The sequence below is a fragment of the Spermophilus citellus genome (genome assembly GCF_964194105.1).
Source record: "Spermophilus citellus genome assembly, chromosome: 4".
Classification (NCBI taxonomy): domain Eukaryota; kingdom Metazoa; phylum Chordata; class Mammalia; order Rodentia; family Sciuridae; genus Spermophilus; species Spermophilus citellus.
Genome location: NC_138185.1, coordinates 219775101 through 219788569, shown reverse-complemented (window position 1 = coordinate 219788569; position 13469 = coordinate 219775101).

The window sequence follows — 13469 nt, the reverse complement described above, 5'->3', positions numbered from 1 at the left end:
CCATCCGCAGGTTCTTGGTTTGAACATTCCTTCTGTGCCTCATTGGTTGCAAAGATACTGAATTTCATCAAATGTTTTTTCTGAATCTATTGAAACGATTATCTGGGTTTTGTCATCCATTCTGGTGATGCGCCTTGATCGTAGTGAAGAGTGTTTTTAGTGTGCTGTGGAATTTGGTTGGCTAGCATTTTGTTGAGAATTCATCATTAGAGATATTGGCTTTAGTTTCTGTCCTCCCTTCCTCCCTCCCTCCATCCCCCACCCCCACCCCGCTCTCTGTATTGTATCCCTTTCTGGTTTTAGTATCAGAGTGACACTGGCCCTCACAGAAAGACTCTTCTCTCCTCTTCAACTTCCTGGAATAGTCTGAGTAGAATTGGCATCAGTTTTTTAAATGTTTGGTAGAATTGAGAAGTGAAGCCTCCAGGCTCACCCTTGTTGAGGCTGTCTTGTGGGGGTGCAATCCAGGAATGCATCCGTCCTGTCTTCCCAGGGTCAGGGAGGACACCCACACCCACAGAGCAATGTAGCTGGTGTCACAGGAGAAAATGACTAAGGGCCAGGGGATTGCAGAGGCAGGAGGCTCTTGATCCACTCAGTAGGGCTGGCCACTGTCTCAGGTGCAGAGTTTGAGGGGGCTCTGAAAAACTCTGCAACGGGGACAAATAATGGTTGAACACATATTTTTTAAAAATCAAAGATACTACAAAAAAACACACACAATGATCAAAAGATCAACATTTAAAACAAACACTTTTGTTCTGTTTTTTTTCTTTTGTCTCAGGTGCCAATAGAACTGAGCTCATTCAATTTCATATTTATTTAACATTCTGATCTTTTGTCCATCATGGATTTTTTGCATTTTGATTTTTTTTAGTGCAAATATTTATCTTGATGACTCAATTGTTAGTACCCTTTCAATTTTCCATCCAGGGAGAGCGGCTCACGGCTCACTTCTCTCACAATAGTGCCAGCCCTGCTGTGTGGAGACTCTGACCTTGAACTTTCTCCTGAGGACCTTATGCAATCAGGGACACAAATCAGACATGATTTGCAACGCAGAATGATCTGCATCCTCCTTTCTATCAGCAGAGTGTAGAACCAGCCAGGGAAGTTCCGTTAGGAGAAGACCCCAAAACACCAAGCTGGACCTACAATGGTCTTGTGGGTCCAGAGATCTCAGGGGACTAGCAATTGCAAGGTCCCTTGGCATGAATGAGGAGGCTTCTTTTTGTGCATGAACTCGAGCTGTTTCTTCAGTTCTTGGCCAATTTCCTCTTCCAAATTGTGAGCAGATGCATGTTAAATTAGGATTAATGGAGCTCCTTTGTGGTGCACTGAATCTGTGCTGTGCGCAGTAATAGTTTCATGGCCCATCATTCAACCTTTCTAAGAGGTTAAAAATTATATACTTAAAGCTTTAGTCTATTTGTCTATAGTCTGAATGATTCCAAATGGGCACGATCAGTCCACTTCGTTAAAGGAAGGCTAGTTAACACACATGTGTGCTCACACACACACTCACGCCCAGCAAAGAGCATCCCACTTGAGTTTAGACTGGCATTAGCAATAAAAACATTTAGTTATTGGTAGAAGTGGCTTGGATTGTCCCCATTGCTGCAGCCACCGCTTTCATACAATGTATTTGGGCTGGATTCTTTGCACATTACTTATTTCCTACAAAATCTTTAGAGAGGTCTGGCCTGCATAGTTATAAAAATTATTGTAATGCATTTTCTGTGCATATTAAATTAGCTCCCCAGACTGATAAAAGGTTGGAAAGCTATTATTCTTTATTCTTCAGTTTACTACAACCCTAAAGTAATAGTGTTCTATTAAAGTTTATTGATTGTTCCCACTGTTAACTAGCAAGTTGGTATATAAAAATAAAACAGAGAAATCTGCCATTTCTTCCCAGTTTCCCTTCATAGCACGTGTCCCTGGAGTAAGATTTCAAAGGACTATACTTTGAGGAACCGTGGGAGGTCGGAGGAGGTTATGGTTCAATTGTTTATTTTTGTTTGTTACTTGTTTTTATATTTCTGAGACAGTAGATTTAAAAAAAAAGATTTGCCATATATTTTTCCTTCTCTCTCTCTCTTTTTACAAGCAAAGCCAGAGTCTGGTCTGGAAGAGGGTGCTGGTCAGAACACTTCATGGTTGCAGGACTGTCCATCCATTCATTTCACAACTGACCTTTGACTCCTCTATGTGGCAGCTGCTCCTCTGGGCACAATGAGTTTAACAGGGAAGAGAGCAGGTCATCCACCCACGTGGTGGCTCTCTCTATCCAGTGGTCAGGAGACAAATGACAAATAGAAAAAAATATTTACTATATAAGAAGGCAATAAATGCTGAAAAGGAAAAATCAGGATAAGATGGTAGGAGCAACTGGCATTGTTATCCATCAGGAGGTCGGAAAAGGCCACTCTGAGGGGCGACATTCCTGACCCTGAGGTAGAAAGGGAGCCAGTCCTGGGGAGATCCAAGCAAAGTGACCTCAACAGGGGTCAAGCTTAGCAAAGTGACACCTGAGCCTGAACACAGGCAAGAGTCACCTAGTGGCTTTGGAACATGTGCTGAAGAACACACACGAGCCTCTGCCCCCCAGGAGCCCTTGATGAGCAAGAGGCCGTGATGCCCATGACTTTGGGGCAGCCTCAGGGCCAAGAGGGGTATGACATCAAATGCACAGCATCATGGCTGCTTGGGGTGTCATGGGGTCAGGTGGGGCTGAGTCAAGGAGCCTTGTAGGAAACCAGGAAAGACAGCTCTGTATGTTTTCAGAAATTGACCTCTGAGCTGACTCTCAAAGGTGGAGTAGAAGATAGGCAAACACCAGGTACAGGGACTGTCCCCAGCAGCCCAAGCCACATGGGGTCAGATGAGGATGGAGGGAGTCCATGGCTGTACAAGTTCCTGGAGCAGGGGGCTGCGGTGACGGGTGCAGGCTGGGCTGATGTGGGATGAGTGAGGTGACTGGAAAGACCTCAGGGCTGGGTGGGACTTGGTCTGATGTTTGTTCTAGAAGGGTGTATTTCGCATTTGAGTCAGAAAAGGCTCATTTTAGAAATAGCATTTTAGAAATGTTGAGATGGGGGCTGGGATTGTGCCTCAGCGGTAGAGCGCTGGCCTAGCACGGGCTGGACCCGGGTTCCATCCTTAGCACCACATAAAAATAAAGGCATTGTGTTCTGTTCATCTACACCTAAAAAATAAATATTAAAAAAATAGAAATAGAAATGGCACAGTTGTGACTCCATCTCCTCTTTTGTCACACCAGAGCAATGCTTGAAATGATCTCTGAATTTTCAGCCAGCTCTGATATCTGCTAAGGTACCAGCACCTTAAAAGCACTTGCTTACATATCCCCCCTTCTCTGTCCTCCCCCTCCCCCTCCCCCTTTCCCCCCTCCAGTTCTGGATTCTTCACTGGTTTGTGGTTTTACCCCAGTAGGCTCGATGAGCCCTATGGGCTGGGAAAGCCGGCATCTTTATATTTTGCTTGGTTTTGTTTTTTTAAATCCCCCGCTGCCTCCGCTTGTGGCCGTTCAGCACGACCCAGTCCTGGTGTCTTTGTCTCTAAGATTGATGCCACTCTCGTCCTGTCTCTGCAAATGAAGATGAGCTCTGCATTGGCCTTGTCCCTTCCGAGTCACAGCCCTCCCATCCAGAAGAATCCTCCTGGCTTTAAGATATTTGGGCCCAAGAAATGCAGAGGCAGCGCAGACGTGGGAAGCCAGCGCTTCATTTTTATCCTCCTGTGAAATTCTAAAAAGGAAAACCGGTTACGTCATCTGTGACGCACAGGCGGGACGCGGGGCGGGGCTTCCAGGGCTGGTCTCCCGAATCTTCCCCCGGGCCCGCTGGTTCCATGTCTCCAAACGACTTGATGTGCCACCTGCCACGCTTTGACTTCTCCAGGGAGAAGGGCCAGAGGGTGGCTGTCCGTGCCTCGAGTGTGAAGGAGACCCTGGAGGAGCTGGGGGAGGTCATCAGCTGTCTGTCAGAATGTGTGCTCCTTCCAAAGTTGAGAGCTGTCACCGAGAGGCCCACTCCAGGCCCAGGACTAGGTTTCCCAGGCTCCTTTGCACCTGGTGGGCCACATCACCAGTTGTTATCCATGACAGTAAGTGGCTGTTGAGAGGCCACCTCCTCCAACCCTTTGCACCCACTGGGGATTGGAGATGAGAGCCACTAGTTGAGAGGAGGCTGGGGGATCACCAGGTGGAGGTGGACTATCTGCTAAACACAGCAGCCTGACAGGTGAGCCCCATATACGTCCCTGTGCTAGACGTCCAAAACACTGCGGTGTGCCAGCTAACCTCGCCCCATGCCGTAAGAGAGCCATCTGGGGTGACACGTTTGATGTTGCTGTTGGTCCCTGAGGGACATCTCTTGACCTTCTCGGCCTCAGTTTCCGTACTTGTCACATGTGGGTCCTCCTAGTTGATGATGGTGACGTCTCCAGGCTGTAACTGTGACATTCAGGGTATTCTTGAGACCTGGAAGAAGGGCCCATGTCTCACAACCTGACTCTTAATTTGTAAGCTGGGGATGATAACGGCATGTCCTCTCAGGTTGTAGTGGGGATTAAATGAGATGAGTCACATAATCTCTCAGCACAGTGCCTGGCACACAAAAAGTGGGGGCTGTTCTTATTCTTCTTATCGCCATTGGCTGCTTTGATGGGGTCCTGCTGAACTTGCCTACTGAGAGGCATTGTCCTGACTGCTGTGATGTGCGCAGATCAGAGAAGGCCAGGGCAACGTACCAAGTTCTCAGAGCTGGTGAGTGACAGCCTGGGTTCCAGCTCTGCTTTCCCTCTTTCCCCCTCCTCTGTGCCATCCTGCTGGGCTCCACCCCGCCCCCAACCCCACGGGACACCTCCAAGTGGCAGGAGTAAAGGCTCCAAGGGAAAGAGGCTGGCGCCCACTGCTCTTCCTCCAAGACAGATTTCCTCTTGACAGGCAGCAGGACACCAGGCAGGGACACCTCGTTCTGCTCCTGTTGTATAAATAGGGACAAATGCTTGGCTAAAATAAGCCCAGGCCTGCAGAAACTCACGGAATCCGGAACCCCCTCCAGCGGGGCCTCATTTGTTTCCCTTTCTTTCTCCCTCTCTCCTAATGATTATTTTCTGAGGACTTTAAAAAAAAATCCATTCCAATTTTGTCTCTGTAGTCATTTATTTTTTTCCCAAAATAAAAGTAAAAATGTATAGAAAATCTGAATTAAGAGGGGAAATAAAAATACCCACTCGGTTAAGAAAAAAGGGAGGAAAAAAAAGGAAAGTCAAGAGTCTCTGCATGTGGTCTGTAGGCATTCCCTTGGAAGGGTGAGTCTCAGCTCCCTGGACCGAGGGCACAGCCCAGGGCTGTTTTGGGAACTCAGCCAAATGGGCTGCAGGTCAAGGATCACGAATAAACATTGCTCCTTGGCAGTTGAACGATAGCTCTGTCTTTCTCAGGGCAGGAAAGAGCCATTAGTGATTCAAATGGACATTTTTATTTGCTTGCGAGCCCTCCGATGCCCTGTGTGAGGGACCCAGAGCCCAGGCTTAGGGCTGTTAGGCTAAGTTCTTTCTCCACCCCGGCCTTTATCTGGAAAGCTCTGGCAAAACGTTTCTGCCTTTTCAGGACTTCAACAGGAAAGTTCAATTAAATCAAGAAGCGAGAACCTTGTCATGAAGAACACCCAAGCCCAGAAGGTGCAGCCGTATGGCATGGCCTCGCAGAGAGCATCCCAGCCCAGCTAAAGCCAGATCACAAGTTCCACAAGTGTATCACCTGTGGTGGGGTCTGACTGGCGAGACACACATGACCTTCACGGATACTCATCAGCTCGTAGGAGCTTCTGTGGTAGCTGAGGTCTCCTAACTCCGAATAGCCGAGATTTTCATCCTTGATATAGCACTATAGAAAAAAATTTGTGCATGTTCATTTCAGATGATTTTTTAAGAAGAAAAAAGGATTGAATCTGCAGAAGCAGAATGCATCTACAGATAGGGAGATCCAAATGCAGCAGTTGAGAGCCATGACTTGAAGGCCATACCCTAAAACACATTATAAAGCCACATCCCGCAAAACAGTGTAGCCAGACTGCAGAGGCTTGATTCACCAATCAGTGGGACGAAGTAGAAACCCATACGGTGGACAGGAATGTCAAAGAGTCTATCTTGCTCGATCTGGAAGACCAAGCAGGTGCCTTACACGTAGTAATGATAGATAAACATTCACTGGAGTGAATAAAAAAATAAGAAGTTTAAAAGGGAATGCTGACTTAGTAAAAAGAGTTGGGAATAGTTGTTTAGTGATTTTGGGGAAAATGCTATTTATTAAGAGTCAATGGTATTCTATAGCAGAACTGATTCTGATGGATAGATTTAAATATGAAAAAATATTAGTTTAAAATCAACTAGAGGACCACAAACATTCTGAGCTGTGACATTAAAACAAATCACAAAGGAGAACATTATCTTACTGCATATAAAAATTAAACATAATAACTGGACATAAATGGACATAAGTAAGTAACTCCATTGAGGTCAAAGTACCAGGCTGACTTCAAACAAGAGTATGGACAAATAATAGGTGACCCCTGAAAAAGCCCCTCCGTTTCAGTAAAGAAGTGCAAGTGGAACTTGACGGTCACCCCTGAGCAGGCAGACTCACCGGCGCGCCTTCCACCAGTCCCGAACAATGAGCACTACGTGAGTGTGCACAAACACGGGGACCTTTGCCATAGAATGTAAGTAACAAGAAGCCCAACTCCAAAATAAGTGGGATCGAGTCAGAGTTATGTAACATATTGGAAGAACTATGTGGAAATGCAAATAGGGCTTGTTGGAGGTGGAGCTGGTTGAGATGTTAAGCATGGTAATTTTTATTTTATTTTTCCAAAGTTTTAATTAGTGCTAGTGCAGTATTTTGTTTTAAAGAAATGGAATTATCACACACCATCATAGATCCACAGAAGATAGGGAAAGAACTGGCCCATCTAAATAGCCAAAGAGCACCAGGGCCAGGTACCATCTTGTACCCTCAGCAAACGGGATGGCCCCACAGCCCGACCACCTCCAAGGATGGTGCAGGGAGGGGCCTGTGCATGTCAGCGTGTGCCCAGGCCAGCAAAGGCAGGCATTAATGAGCTGAGCCAAGTACTGTTTGTGTGTGTGAGTGTGTGCATGAGTGTGTGAGTGTGCATATGAGTGTGTGTGTATATAAGTGCCTGCACATATGAGGGTGTATGAATGTGTATGAGTGTGTATGTTAGTGTGTGAGGGTGTGCAAGTTGGTGTGAATTTGTGAGTGTGTGAGTGCATGTGTGAGTGTGCATATGAGTGTGTGAATGCGTGTGAAAGTGTGGGAGCTGACTTTGACGGACTTGGCCACTTGCCGGCTGGCCACTTGACACAGCTGGCCTCATCTCAGTTTCCCCATTTCTGCAGAGAGAACAATGTGGTCTCCAAGGGCTAGCAGAAATATGACCTAGCAAACCATCGGGCAAATGTGACTACCTCTCACATGGTGTGTAAGTACGGAGGTCCAGCGGGTCATTCCAGTATTGACAACCTTCACGGCAGAGGTGAGTAACCACGACACTTAGCAACTTTCTCATTAGGACGGACACTCTAGACCCACCCGGGTCGGAGTCCCTGAATGGCTGTGTGCCTCCCTGCAGTGCTATCACTTAGGGACTGGAGAGGGTCACTCTGGACGGGGAACTTGCATTTGTTATCACAGTGGAGAAGCATTTTTCCCCCGAGGTCACTTAACCTCTCTCAGCTTCAGTTTCTTCTCCTGTAAGATGAGGACCATAGTGGTCACCTAACCCAGAGACTGGCGGGAGGATTTGAAATAACGTTCAATTAACGTTATTTGCCTTCTGCAGGCCGTCAGTTTGCATTTCTTTGCCTGCTAAATGAGAGCTGATGTGGCATTAACCAAACCCCAATAAAAAGCAAGGAAGGAATGAAAGAGGAGGAAACTGGAGGCAGATGAGGCTTTTCAAATTTTATTTTCAAATTGCACTGAGAAAGTCCTCTTCAGGTAATTGCTGTTGGGCCGCTTCCTGGCCATCGCGCCCCCATCCTGCTAAGAGGAGAGGCACTTTGGCTTGTCTCCTTGAGTGTCCTTCGCCAGCCCAGAGCTGCAGTAGTCAGCACACTGGCTCCCCTTCTCTTTCCCCAGCTCAGTGCCCCTGTTCTAACCCAAACGCCAGACGTGCCCACAGTTCAGCTGTAGAAGTTGGACATCTGAAAGCTCCAGACAGGATGAGAGAGAAGTACCCCCATCTCAGCCAATCCCATTTGGGGAAAATCAGGCCTCCTCCAGGGTTAGGAGCTCGTCACTGAACACCAAGCTCAGAGCTGAAAACCACCCAGCCACCTACCAGCCTCTGCAGGATGCAGAAAACATTTAGTGCCACTGTCCCCCTGTCCAGGGCTCAGTATTCTTTTGTGTGACAAATAAATGAATAAATAGGCTGATGCTCAGAGAGGGACAGCAACCTGCCCAAGTCCGCAGAGTTAGCCTCCCTAAGGTGGGCCACCCAGGTGGGCCTCTCGGGTGCTCTGTCTCCCCTGTGCCGGGCAGAATCTCAGTCTGCACTCGCGAAAGTGGAGGGCTGACGGGACCCCACCCTCCCCATGTTCTTGGAGTTGGGACCCACCAGATCTTCAGCCTGCTCCGGCTCCAGCCAGGGTGGACTTGGGCACAGCTGAGAGTGGCTGCATTTCCCCTGGGTTTCCTAGACCTTCCTTCCACTGATTGTGTGAAGCCACCCTCCGCACAGGGGCCTATCCACACGTATCTCACCCACGGAACTCTGGGCAGGGCCACGGTGTCCACTTGGCAAAGGAGGAAACTAGAGCCCAGAGACACAAAATGACCCTCCCAGGCTCCCAGGCAAGACAGTCTCAGGCCAGGCCTGGGGTACATGTCTTCTGAGTCCAGACCCCGGAATGTCCCAGCTCCTCATCATCTTTCAAGGGGGACAACGAAAAGAGGACAGAGGTCCCAAATGGAGCTGGAAGCCACTGAACAAAAGCAGCTTGGGACTCAAAGATGAGAGCAGAGCCGGTGGGCCTTGTGGCCTCTGGGGCACTGGCTCCCTGGAGAGAGTTGGGACAGGGGGTCCTGACTGGCCGTGGTTCCTGCCATGGAGCAGGGCGCACAGCCAGCCCACGAACACCCACGCGCCCACGCCGCACCTGATTCTCCTCTCCTTTTGCCTCCGTGGGTCCCTTCCTCCGTGAAAAAGTCTTTAAAATATTTTTATGACATTATTCATTATAGTATAATATGTAGTTTCCTTTTCATTTTTAAAAGAAAAAATATTAAAGCAATTTAATAGTGTGGGATCCTGAGCAAATATTATAGGCCCTGAGCACCATGCCCACGGAGCCTAATTGTGGAGTGGGTGCTGTTGAGGCCCTACTGTGTGCAGGCAACATGGGGATATGGAAACGAGTCATGGAGTGTCTCTGCATTTGGGGAACCCTCAGGCCGGAAGAGAAGAAGACAGATTCTGAAATAACCAAAATGACACCTCATCACAGAAGTGAGAGCTGGGGAGCGGGGCTCTGGGAAGGCTTCCTGGAGGAGGCGGGCACGGCTGTCCGGAGAATGGGTGAAGGAAGGGGCGACCAGCCCTGGCTGTCCAGTGGGTCCCTCCAGGGAGCAGGGGAGGCACCCCACCCTACACCATTCCAGGCGGCCAGAGGATGCATTAGCTGTTCTTTTCCTCTCTCCTGTAAAGGAAAAAGAAAAAGGAAAGGAAAAAAAGTACGGGGTGGGGGGAGATAAAGAGAAAAGGGAGAAGGAGAGAGAGAGGTGTCAGTCATGTGGTGCCTACATCTCTACAAAGACAGGGACAGGCAACAGCACCAGGAGGCTCGGCGGCGGGCTGGTGATTACCGTGGCCTAGTTTTTCCTCCAGAAAGAAAAAAGTCCAGGACCCCATCCATTTTTTTTCTTCACAGGTGAAGTTGGCCTAGAGCACTGTAATTTTAATCAAATCTTCCCATCTGTGTGGAGCATCTCCGAGAAGTTGAAGATTTAAGTGTACGTTGCAGGGTTTGTGGAATTGTCCCCGCGGGGAGGGTGGAGGGCAGGGCCGCCGTAATTATGCCACACTTAAAGGTGTTTTGGTGCCAGGGAAGGCTGTTTCTTTCTTAAAAAAAAAATTCTCCTACCCTCATTGAGGGTGTGGATGATATCATGGTCAGGAAAAGGAATAAATGCAGGGGTTTCAAGGGGGAACGAGGCCGGGGAAGAGGAAACTGCGATCTTCGGTTTGGGTGAAGACTGGATCAATTTGGAAAACCCGGACATGGTGCTCCGAGGCCCCGAGCCGAGGCTAAAATGGACCAAATCTCTCTAATGTGCACACGGAGCCCCTCCCCCAGCTACCTCCAGAACAGGTGCCCCCACCTCCGTCACCCCCAGGCAGACCAGAGGACACATGCAGGGCTTTCACAGGCAGAGCGCCAGCACCCAAATGCCCCAGCAGCCTGCATTCCTACACACACAGCATCCGTCTGCACACGTGTAGCCATGTGCTGGTCCTGCACACTGACACACAAGCCACGTGACTCACATGAAGTACGGACACACGCACATCCTACACAGGTGGCATGCAAGTGACTCAGGCCACCCCAGAGCTGTCAGGTACAATGCATAATTACCCAATTGACCCTGAAGTTGCCCAGAGAAGGGCCCAGGAGGGCAGTGGGGCTTGGGCAGGTCGGGGAGGGGGCAGTGGGAAGGGACAGGCACACCTGTGTGCCCTTGGCTTCTTTTCAATGAACTTTTTTATTTTAGGGACAAGTTGCTACGATAGACAGAGGGCTCCCCTGCCCCTCTCATCCTGCCCTCCCACCTCAGCATTCCATGGTATGTGGTTTACAATTAACGAACCAGCGGTTGATCCTGCGTTCTTTGGTGTCGTGTGGAGCATCCGTCACTGAGCTTTCCAGGAGGTGATGATTTCTGGAGTCACAAGATCCCAGGACCTTCACCCTGGAGGCAGGGACCTGGGATGTGGTCCTGGGAGAATGTGTGCCCCTGGAACTCGTAGCTGAGGAGCTTGGCCCCCCGTCAGCTCTGATCTCCAGCAATTTCCCGACCAAAGCAGAATTTCGAGGTGAACTGACAACCCCATGCGTTCCAGCCCTGGAACCTGTTGCAGGACCTGTCACTTTTCAGTTGCAACCTGGTGCCTCTCCAAACCCAAACCTCCCACGGGAAGGTAGACTCGGTTTGCACTCGGGAATCCCAAGGAGAAAAAGGGTTTGCTTTTTTATGGCAAGGCATTGGCTCCAAGTTCCACAAATACATTTGAAAGAAGTCAATTCCATCTGGGGGGAAAACAGACTCAATGGCTTTGCCACAAGCATCCTGAGCGCTACCATTTCTCCCAACTCCCCGCCCCTCCTCCCCACCCTCACACTCCTCTCTACGCTCTCAGTCCTCACCATCCTGTGAAGCCCAGGAAGGAGCCTCCCCCTCCAGGAAGCCTCCCTGGCTGCCATTGCTCTTCTCTCTTCCTTCTTGGAACAATTGATTCCCCATGGGACCAACTGTGACCTTCTGCCAGGGTTTGCTGGGCCTGCTGCCCCTGCGTGCGTCAGTCTCCCATGGTGGCTCTAACACAGTACCACAAATTGGTGCAAACAACAGAAATGTATATTGTCTCATTGTTTTGGAGCCAGAAGTTGGAGATGTGGGTGTGGAAGGGCTGCCACTATACGAGGATCCCCTCATATAGGCTGTGAGGGGAAGGCTGTGAGGGGATCCTGCTCTGGGCCTCTCTCTGGGCTTTGGATGGTTGCATGCACTTGGGACTGCGCTGTGGTTTGCAGGCGTACCACCCAGGGCCCTGCCCTGGCCTTCACTGGCATCTCCCTGGGTGTGAGTCTGTCTCTGTGCCCACATTTTCCCTTTTTCTATAAGGACGCCAATCATATTAAATCAGGGCCTTAATGACCGCATCTTCATTGGATCTTCTGCAAAGACTCTGATTCAAGCAAGGTCATATTCACGGTCACTGAGAGTTAGAATTGCAATGTCTTTAGAGGGACACGATTCACCTATAACATCTTCCCTCCTGCACCCTGTTCCCGACTGGGTAGAATCCATTTGTATACTCCTGTGGTAGCCAGATCGAGATCTGCGCTTGACACAGGGCAGGAACTTAGCAAAAAAGATCCCTTGGTTGGCTAACCATCCAGACAGCTGGTACCAACACATGATTATAAACTACTTCAAAAAAAGAAATGACTGCGTCTGGCCAGATGGACCAGGACTTGCTGGTGTTTGGAGATGTTAACTTAGCACAAAACACTCTTCAGAAGACGGAAGAGTCTCAGATACAGTCTCACCAAAGGCCAGTTTCCAAATCAAGAAATACCTTCCCACGCGTGACACCAGCCGACCCGTCGACCTGTCCTCTGGTTCTTTTGCCACTAAAACTCCAAACCCTGAAAAACTACAATAGCATCCTGTGGCAGTACCCGAGAGCCACAGCGTGTGGGCTGGGGCCTGCATGACCAGGGAATGGGGAAACGGAGTCTCGGCCTCGCTTTCCGTGGAGACTGAGTGCAGCCAGGCAAAGAGAAGGACTTGCATTTCCCCAGGGCCCTTGGCAAGTCCCCGGAGGTGTAGACCCGCACCTTCTCCTCGCAGAGTCTGCGTACTTGACCGCGGTTCTAGGCTGCAAGGAAAAAAATCAGTGATCAGATCCTAAAGGAGGAATAGCCAGGGTGGACGGCGAAGATGTGGAGGGGAAATGTGGAGAAGGGGAGGACAGACAAGATGCTCTGCCGGGAGCCAGAGGAAAGCCCGGAGCCTCTCCAGAGCCGGAGCCCCCTGGACCACCGACGGCCAGGCCTGGGCGTCTACTGTGCAGAAGAAAGGCAGAGAAGCCGGGCCGTGATCTTGTGCTGCCCCACGGAGCCAGCAGGGAACGCCCAGATAGTGAGCCCACACTTCCTGAGAGTGCGCGGGACCCAGACCACACAGGGGGGACCACCTGAGGGCCTGTCCTTACAACCACGGGAGGTGCTAGGTCAAAACCAAAGCAACCACAGATCCTAATAGGCAGAGATTTCTTAAAACCAGATATAAAATAAATTAAAAAATTAACTTGAAAAGCATCCCTCCCACGGACTAGCCAACCCAGAGAGAGGCGGCCACTCGAGACTCCTCCAGCAAACCCATCCGAACTTTCTCACCATTGACGGTACATGCAGCTGGCCCTATTGTCTGTCTCTCCACAAAATCCAATATTTCCCCTTCTGTTATGCTTGGCACAATGACAAGAAAGGAAGAAATAAAAGTTCTCCTATTTAATGAAGCTGTTGAAGATTTTTTTTTTTTTTATCAGAATTGACATGACCATTACCATCTCGACTCCAGTTCTGACACAAGAGTCCCCTAGCAACATGGTCTCTCCATGGCAACCACC